This window comes from Cebus imitator, unplaced genomic scaffold, assembly GCF_001604975.1.
Source record: "Cebus imitator isolate Cc_AM_T3 unplaced genomic scaffold, Cebus_imitator-1.0 Scaffold50, whole genome shotgun sequence".
NCBI lineage: Eukaryota > Metazoa > Chordata > Mammalia > Primates > Cebidae > Cebus > Cebus imitator.
Genome location: NW_016107365.1, coordinates 330,504 through 339,927, shown reverse-complemented (window position 1 = coordinate 339,927; position 9,424 = coordinate 330,504). Strand labels below are relative to the sequence as shown.

The window sequence follows — 9,424 nt, the reverse complement described above, 5'->3', positions numbered from 1 at the left end:
TGACTTTGGATAACAGTGTGACATTTGATACATTTATTTTGGGGCTAGATGCTAGTACCTCTGTTTTCTGGGCAGTGAGGGGGTAGGGTGGCAGGGAGGGGTCAAAATTCCTCCATATAGCCTTTATATCTCACCTTCTCCTATATTCAAGTCACACTCTTAAAAAAGAATAAAAACCTCTGTTACCTTAAGTTTATAATTACTGTTTAAAAACATAAAGTTCATTTTTATAGGGATCTTTCCATAAGACGGATGGAGGTTCTAAAGATGAAATTTCCTCATGTGTATATTTCCTTGGGGTAGAAGTCACAGGCACTTTCTTTTCCCACTGGAATTTTGAGTCGCATAAGTTTGTTTCTGACTGGTAACTAAGAATTCTGTGTCCTTGGCTTCTCACACTGACCTTAAGGCAAATGTCTTTGAACCGTCTACTCCAGTCTGACAATCCTCCTGAGGAAGAATGGTCCAGCCTGCACTGCTGCTTTTTACCATCAGGGGGCAGTGGGGCCATGAGTGCCCAGGGAGATGGGAAAGGATGCTTAGCACCTGGCGAGTGGGAGGAGGTGTCTCTCAGTGTTTGCACTTAAAGCATCTCAGTAGCTAGATATTTCATTGGTACAAATGGTGTATTTTCTTCAAATTTTGTGCAATCCAAAAAGGCAGGAAGTTCAATCTTAATGCATTTGCCATGGCCATCTATTTCACTATGAGCCAGGAATTTATTAGGAAAACGAAGAGAATTGCAAGAATAACTTTAGATGGACATTTCCCCATTTTCCTACTTGTAGAATAGGTTTGGTACATGTTCTGAAAGATCACGGTGTCAGTTGAAACAGTGCTCTGCTTTCTTCCCTGTTATTCCAAAATAGATGTGCTTCTTACACGCATGGATAAACCATTTACTCCTGATTTGTATCTCAGGGACAAATCTGACTTATTAGCACTGTTATTTGTAAACTGCTATCCCAGTTCCCTGTGCTGTTGTAACGCTGTCTTGATGGGTTGCTGTGAAAATGTGAAGATGTCTGTCAGGCAGGAAAAATTATGTAAAAATGATGTGGGTATAGAAAATGGGATTGACAAAATGTAATAAACTCCTCCTGGGCTGAAGAGCAGAGCTGCATATGTAATGAAGCACTTTAGGATTACGTCACCTTTTATATAACATCTGGCAGTGACTTTTATTTCAGAGCTAATTTGAAGAAGCCAGGCGCTTTTCTCTTCCCCTCCCCAAGACTGCCTTTATCTGAAAGAAGAAAGAAGGCACTGTTACATTTTGCATGCAGAGAAAGCCAGAGTGGCTAGATTACTCCCTTAGGGTAATGGAGAAAGGAAAAAGAAATTGAAAAAGGTCAGGTGAACAAAGCAGAAGGAATGAAGAGGTTTGTGTGATTCTTAGTGAAATTGGACCACTCTAAGCAACCAGACAGGTAATCTGGGTGACTCTACCCCTCCTTCTTCCCTCCTGTGCCCCTCCCTGGGCTGTGGCTCTATAGATATGACCCAAGAATACTATGGAAATAGCATTTCCTTAAATATTTTGTCTGAAGTGAAGGGTTGAAAAAATTATTGAGATAATTTGGGAAAATCCTAAAATTTGTTCCTTTTGCCTTTGAGAAAAAGCTTAAAGCCAAACACCTCCCTCCCTCAGTACTATCCATACACTGATCTATCACAATAGATTATTCAGATGGTCAACTTGCTGCTTTAATTTGTCTGTATAGGCAATGGTGAAAGCCTTTTATGAAATTGAATGGGAATTTACTCCTTCGAAGCCAGGGACACAGGAGGGGTGAAGACCCTCTTTGCACTTCCCCTTTTCCTTCCCTCATAGCTTCTGGGTCCATGTTTGCCTCGGCACAACCTGGACCTTGCTGGACCATGTTTGCTGACCTCCTTGTTCTCTTCCATCATGTGTCTTCTGAATCTTCCATTATTGTGTCAACCCTGGAAATGCTCTTGTCTGAATTTCAAGGCCTTGTCTACAGTTCAGAAGAGGTAGTGTCTTAGTTTGTATCTAATGGGTTCCCAAAAATGTGTTTGAAAGTTAGTTGGATATTTGAAAGTCGAACAATAGATTTGCATGTTGTAAGGAAGAATTTGTTCTCAATTCTAGCAAAAGAATATGATGAAATTCCTAATTATGGTTTCTGCCAGTGCCACCTCCCTCAGGCCTTGGCAACCCTGTGGGTGGGTGAGAACAGGCACATGGCTGCAGTGGGTGGCAACTGCCAGTCGTTGTGGGCTGAGGAAGTTAATCCAGGAATCTCTCCTTCCAAGACTTAGCCCTCCTTCCCTCAGCCCACCCTGAAAGGGCAACGGCTGGAGTAGAGGGTCTGGTTCTTTTTTTTTTTTTTTTTTTGAGACAAAGTTGTGTCCTCTGTCACCCAGGTTGGAGTGTAGTGGCTCAATCTCGGCTCACTGCAACCTCCACCTCCTGGGTTCAATCTATTCTCTTGCCTCAGCCTCCCACGTACTGAGATTGGAGGTGCCCACCACCATGTTTGGCTAATTTTTTGTATTTTTAGAAGAAATGGGGTTTTACCATGTTGGCCAGGTTGGTCTTGAACTCCTGACCTCAAGTGATCTGCCTGCCTCGGCCTCCCAAAGTCCTGGGATTACAGGTGTGAGCTACCATGCCCGGCTGGGGGCCTGGTTCTTAACCTACCTCCAAGAATAATCACATGTGATACCCATGAGGTGGTGGACATGGCGTTGGTGGACATGGGCAGAGTACGGTAGTGGTTGGGGCTGGTCAAAGGATGCCCTCAGGAATGGTGGTCCTGTGTGAGCTGGCAAACTCCAGGCTCCCTGACCATGATCTCTGGAGTGCTGTCTGGTAGCACTGGCCAATAGAGATTTATCTCTGGCATTATAGCAAGGAGGTGCTAGAAAATTCTTCTGTTGTCTTAACTGGAACCTAGCCCCTTCTCCCAGTAGCTGTAGCTGCCTGGCATGAGATCATTCTATCAGTAATCTAAGATAATTTAGGAAAGATTGAATTTTGAGTATAAAAGATTCATAGATGCTAGTGTTTAATTTTTGATAGTGTGATATCTTGATTATGTATTGTGGCATAGCATACTACTCCAAAACTTAGTGTCTTAAAGCCACATTTTAATTATCTCAGAAGTTTCTGGATCAGGAATTTGATCAGTGCTAGGCTGGGTGATTCTTCTGCCTCACCTGGCTTTAATGGCCTGGCATGGCCTGAAGCATCCAAGATGGCTTCCCTCACATGCTTGGTGTCTTGATAGGAATGGCTGACAGGCTTTGGGCCCCTCTCCCTCTCAATGTAGTCTTAGAGCATCTCTACATGTTCTCTTTAGAAGGCCAGTTGGACTCTTACACAGTGGGTCACTCATGACTCTGCTGGTTATTTTAGAGACTAGGGTTGGAATTGGCATGGTACCAATTCTGTCATACTCCATTGGTCAAAGCAGTCACAGGACAGCCCAGAATCAAGAATGATGGAAATAGATTCCTTCTCCACAGGAGAGAAGTGTCAAAGAATTTGTAGCCATCTTTGATCCACCACATGGGGATTGCATAAATATAAAATGTGTGTGACTGAAGCAACAAAGAAAATATGTCCGGAAAACACATTTCCTGTCTCTCCTAGGTAGGAATCACAGTTTTCCCAAGGGAAGCAGGGGCATCAGAAGGACTAAGCTTCCTTTTCTGCTGTCACCCAAGGCAAATGTTTTGCTAAACTAGGGCAATATTGAGGTTTGTATCCCTCGTCATGCTTTTAGTTCAAAATACAGCTCTTGTTAAAGTGCTTAGGCACTCTGCTGGTAGGTGCAATGGAAAAACATAAGTGGATAACATCTGAGGATACTTTGGAGATGATATTGGCAAATTTCCAAAGGAAGAATTGGAAACATTTCTTGTTTTCTCCATTGTATCACGCAGCTGTGCCAATGACTAAACAAGCAATGGATTATGCAAGTTTTGAAAACTTTTCAGGTTTTTCTTTTTGTCTACAGCAGAGTGGGGGGGGGGAGAGAATTGATTTTTTAAATCTAATTTAACTACATTTAATTTTTTTTGGTCTCTAAGTTTGTTATGCAAGATTTCAGCAAAAGCTTTAGTAAAAATAATAGCAATATATTATGTTGCTTATTATTGTAGATATGATATAATACTGGCAGCATCATGGGGTCCTTTTTCAGGCACTCATGTAACTAATTAGTTTTTGAAGAGATAATATGAGCACATAGTACAAATTTTAAGGGAACAGTAGGGCATGGAATAAAAATCTTCCCCCGCCCCCTGATTCCTATTCCTGAGTCTCTCATGTCCCTTCCTCAGAGACAATTGCTCTTTTTTGTATATCCTTCTGGATAAATTCTTCTTTTTTTGTTTGAGATGGAGTCTCACTCTGTTGTCCAGGCTGGAGTGCAGTGGCACAGTGTTGGTTCACTGCAACCTCTGTCTCCCAGGTTCAAGAGATTATCCTGCCTCAGCCTCCCAAGTAGCTGGGATTACAGGCACATGCCACCACACCTGGCTAATTTTTCTATTTTTAGTAGAGATGGGGCTTCACTATGTTGGCCAGGCTGGTCCTGAACTCCTGACTTTAGGTGATTTGTCCACCTTGGCCTCCTAAAGTGCTAGAACTACAGGTGGGAGCCACCGTGCCCTGCCCTTTTGGACAAATTCTATACATATACAAATATCCATTCTCTCTCTCTCTCTCTCTCTCTCTCTCTGTGTGTGTGTGTGTGTGTGTGTATAGTTGTAGGATACCTGATTATATATCCTTTTTGCTACAAACAGAAGCATACTGTATACAGTTTGTGCCTTGCTTTATCATGAAATGATGTATTGGAAGTTGTTCTGTATCAGTAAATATAGATTAGCTTCTTTTTTTCCCCAAGAACTACATAGTATTTTATTGCATCATCCTCTTTTTTTTTTTAAAACAACAACAACAACAACAACAACAAACTAGTCTCCAGTTGATGGTTATCTAGGTTATTTCCAATCTGTTGCTATTATGAATAACATAAAAATGAATAGTCTTAGGCCTGCATATTTTTGCATATGTGCAGCTCTATCTAGAATGGGATTGTGGGGTTGAGGAGTATGAACATTGTAATTTTGATATCTATTACAAATGATCCTCCATAGAAATTCTATTAGTTTACATTCTGCCACTCAGCTTTTGTTTTAGATTCTGGGGATTGCCAGCGGAATTTGTTCTGAGGGGGTCAAAGGATAAGAAACGAGCTGCAAAATTGAACAAGAAAAGATCCACATTTGTGTTTTAACATCAGCCTTTATTTTATAAGATTTCGAAGTAGCTTACCAAATATCCTGGCAAAATGGACCAGCAACATGTAGTCCTTGCCAGGAGAAAGCCTGTCCAATGGAAGAATGAGAAGTCTGGACTTGGAGGGGTAAGAATCTGTTTCTAGTCTGACATTGCTAGGACTCACTGGTGGATCTTGATTAAGCCAATTATCCTTTCTTTGACCTCAGTTTTCTTATTTATCAAATGAATATTTGTAGCAGATGATCTTAGAAGAATCACTGGATCCAACATTATTTGGTTCTATGAAAATCCTTTCACTTTTTATAATGTAATAAAAAGTCCTATACAGGAATAGTTGCCTAATTTGCAAATCCCTGTGCAAAATGAAAATGCAGGTCCCCTGTTTAAAAATTACAAAGTATTTAAAGATGGCCACAGCAGAGCATTTACCCAAGTGTGGGCCCTTTTGAGTACAGGGACCCTGTGTAACTGCACAGGTGGTAAGTCTGCAAAGCTGGTCCTGCTCCCATAAAGACTCTTGCCTCCAAATCAGTAGCTTATTTGTTCTTAAGTATTTGGTGGCCACTTGACATAGACATGGCTTGAAATTCCCGCACCCTTTCCTAAGGAAAGCTGCCTTGGTACACAGCCCCTTGTGGAAGGAAGTAGCCCTAAACCGTACGTCGTGCAGTAGACGCCTGATGATTGGACCAGAGGCAGCCACCTGACCCAAGGGCAACCAGTTCATAGGCTGGCAAGTAGCTTGAAGGGCGGTGTGACAGAAAAAGCGCTGACCAGTGGGAATTAGGTAACAACGTTGATGAAACAGACACTCTGGAATTTGAGCTGGGAAATAGTGGAGAGGATCAGCCAGCTGGATTGGGGGTTAGGAGTTGGTAAGAGTTAGGGGCGTGTAGGCAGAGAGAGAAGAAGCCACACATAGTGTCATGTATAATTGAGCAGTGAACCCTCATTACTTAAGGTAGCCTAAGTGAATTGATTTCTGTCCTTTGTAACCCAAAAAGCATAATTAACCCAGTGTTATGCCAGACCATAGCTTCAGCCTGTTAGTGATTAAGCCATCTAGGGAGTATGCATTAAGAATAATTAAAAGTATGGAAATAGAAAAATATCTCCCAGACCCTGTTTTCTACTTCATCTGCTGGCTGAGCAGCCTGCGTTGGCCAGGTGAGGGGTGATCTGAGCTGGTTAAGGGGGGCCTTTCTGTCGTTTTACTTCTTTTTATCGTGGCTTAGCCAGCTTTCTTACATATCCCTAGGACAGTTTTTAAAAAACGTCCCCTAAGTTATTCTTGACATCTTGTTCTTCCAGTGGAATAGCCCTAGGAAAATCATAGCTGTCAAATGTGCAACAAGACACACATTTTCCTGGTATCTATCTTTTTCTTTCTGCTGGACTACGCTAATGGATCCCTGGAGTCTGCAGCAGGATGAGGCAGCAGCTGGACCAGATGACCTTCCCAGACCTTTTGCAGTTAAGCCATGCTAAGGAAAGTATTTCAATATAGTCACTTTCCAACCCCCAATTATAGAATATCTATATAATTGTTCAATGTTTTTCTCTTTCCCTCATGGCTCAATAGAGGCTGAGTTTGTTGGTCTTCAGTTGAATAACCAACTAATTTGGTCAGGGATACTTATAACTTATTATTGCCAGTAGTTTGCTTTCTAAGATGCATTAAAATCTGTGGTGTGTGGGCACATTACTTATAATAACATACACTGTACAGAGGAACCTTCTTCAATGAGGCATGTGTAAAGCTGCACCATGCAAAATGGATCCTGATTCCAGTGAACCACTCTGTAGCCCAAGAGCCCGGGATACCACCTGAGAGGACTCAGAGTGCTCATCTGACCCACAGGTGCCTCTTGACAGGGCACAATTTAGCTGTGTTTATGGGGGTAGACTAGGTGAATACATTGTCCAACTGGCTTTAAACATGGAAAAAAGGACATTTCTGTTTGCTTTTATGTTAATGCACTGCCTTCAGTGTTCTGCCCGAAAGGGCCCGGGTCTGGGAGAAGAAACAAAGGTGAAAGGCCTAGAGTTCTATGTTTTTCCTAGCCTGGGGAAAGGCTTTACAGTTGGTAAAGCCAGCTGTACTTTACCAACACCCAGCAAATACCTTGGTGAACACCTGTGTAAGGGTGCAAGGCCTGGCTTGAGCCTGTGGGCTATCTGGGGTGATTACCATGGAAATACACTTGGGGCCTGTGTGACCAACATTTCTATACATGGCAAAGGGAAAAATGAATGTGGTAAGAGTTCCAAGTTCATTTTCTTGTGAATTCCAGGAATCTAAGCCTTTCCATGTCTGTCTTCTATTCATAAAATGGAGATGCCAACACTGATATTACCCTAAATGCTGAAGCATAACCCCCCACATATATTATTGTAATTCTTTTTATTTACATGAAACATATTGAGGTTTTTGAAAATAATAAAGGTTGAAATACGATTTTAAAAAAGAAGCATTGTCTGGGTGCGGTGGCTCACGCCTATAATCCCAGCACTTTGGGAGGCTGAGTTGGGCAGATCATCTGAAGTCAGGAGTTCAAGACCAGCCTGACTAACATGGAGAAATCTTGTCCCTACTAAAAATGCAAAATTAGCCAGGCATGGTGGTCCATGCCTGTAATCCCAGCTACTCAGGAGGCTAAGGCAGGAGAATCGCTTGAACCTGGGAGTCGGAGGTTGTGGTGAGCTGAGATCATGCCATTGCACTCCAGCCTGGGCAACAAGAGCAAAACTCCGTCTCAAAACAAACAAACAAACAAAAAGCATTAATATTAAAGGATATCTAGCTGACTTAAAGAGATAGTAGATCAGAAACGTTTGTCTAAGTGTCTGATCACAGGAACAAACCAGGGCAGTTATACATATATTTAAATTTATTAGAAGGCTGCAGTGTTAACTGATTAGTAGGTGGGGTGGACCAGGACAGTGTCATTTGTTTAGGCATTTAAAGCATTTTCTGTGAAATGTATTCTAAGAGCCACAGACTCAGCCTGGCAATACTAAGTGTGAGGGAAAAAACTCCTATGGATTAGAAGCTGATTATTCTGAGGAAGTCCAGAGATGAAGTTCATGGTGAATTCGCAGGATGCTGAGGGATTAATGGCAGATGACCACAGTGCTCTCCTGTGGTTTATTTTATCATTTGGTTTATTTTATTATTTCTGTTTCCCATTAGGTTATGAGAACATTCTCATAAACATACCTATTTCACAGCCCATGTGCCAGGTCAGGAATAATGCCATTTAATATACAACCCAATGTAGACCTGTCGCTGACCTTTCCCATTTTTACAGAATCATGGATTCTTCTGAAAAATCCTCAAAGAGAACAACATGGATGGCAGAAGCAGGACCTCGGGCTTTCTCAGGTGTCATAGAAGTCTCCTGCTTCTTGATGAGGCCACCAGTGCAGTTGGCCAGTGATGTGGCTCTCCGACCCCAAGGCAGGGCTGGAGATGGGTGCCCACTCTAGTCGCAGGCTCTGGTGTGAACCAAGAGAGAGCACACACAATTTGTGAATTATATGAAATGTCAGTGAGCAATACAAGTTAGACAAAACTGTGAGAAATTTCAGAGGCCAGAATGAATGAAGAAGTTGGTCAATATGATGTAATGTTCCCCTTAAACAATTGCTCCACCCCCATCTAGCCTGGTTGCAAAATATTCAAAATTAACAGAATATAGAATAAAAAGTGAACATTTTCTGGGCCAGGTGTGGTGGCTCACGCCTGTAATCCCAGCACTTTGGGAGGCTGAGGTGGGTGGATCACTAGAGGTCAGGAGTTCGAGACCAGCCTGGCCAACATGGTGAAACCCCATCTGTACTAAAAATACAAAAAGTTAGCTGGGCATGGTGGTGTACATCTGTAATCCCCCCTACTAGGAAGGCTGAGGCAGGAGAATCGCTTGAACCCAGGAGGTGGAGGCTGTAGTGAGCCGAGATTGTGCCACTGCACTTCAGCCTGGGTGACAAAGCGAGACTCTGTCTCAAATAAAAAAATAAAAAAAAGGCTGGGCGCGGTGGCTCAAGCCTGTAATCCCAGCACTTTGGGAGGCCGAGGCGGGTGGATCACGAGGTCAAGAGATCGAGACCATCCTGGTCAACATGGTGAAACCCCGTCTCTAC

General features: G+C 42.6%; 1 long non-coding RNA gene across 1 annotated transcript in view; it reads left to right on the top strand.

Annotated features, from left to right (window-relative positions):
- The first annotated feature begins 1,207 nt into the window (after positions 1-1,207).
- The window catches only part of LOC119471096, a 32,215-nt gene continuing 23,998 nt past the window's right edge, over positions 1,208-9,424 (top strand). The window contains exon 1 of the long non-coding RNA XR_005200094.1: positions 1,208-1,430. This is a non-coding gene — a long non-coding RNA (uncharacterized LOC119471096). The remainder of the gene's footprint in view (positions 1,431-9,424) is intronic.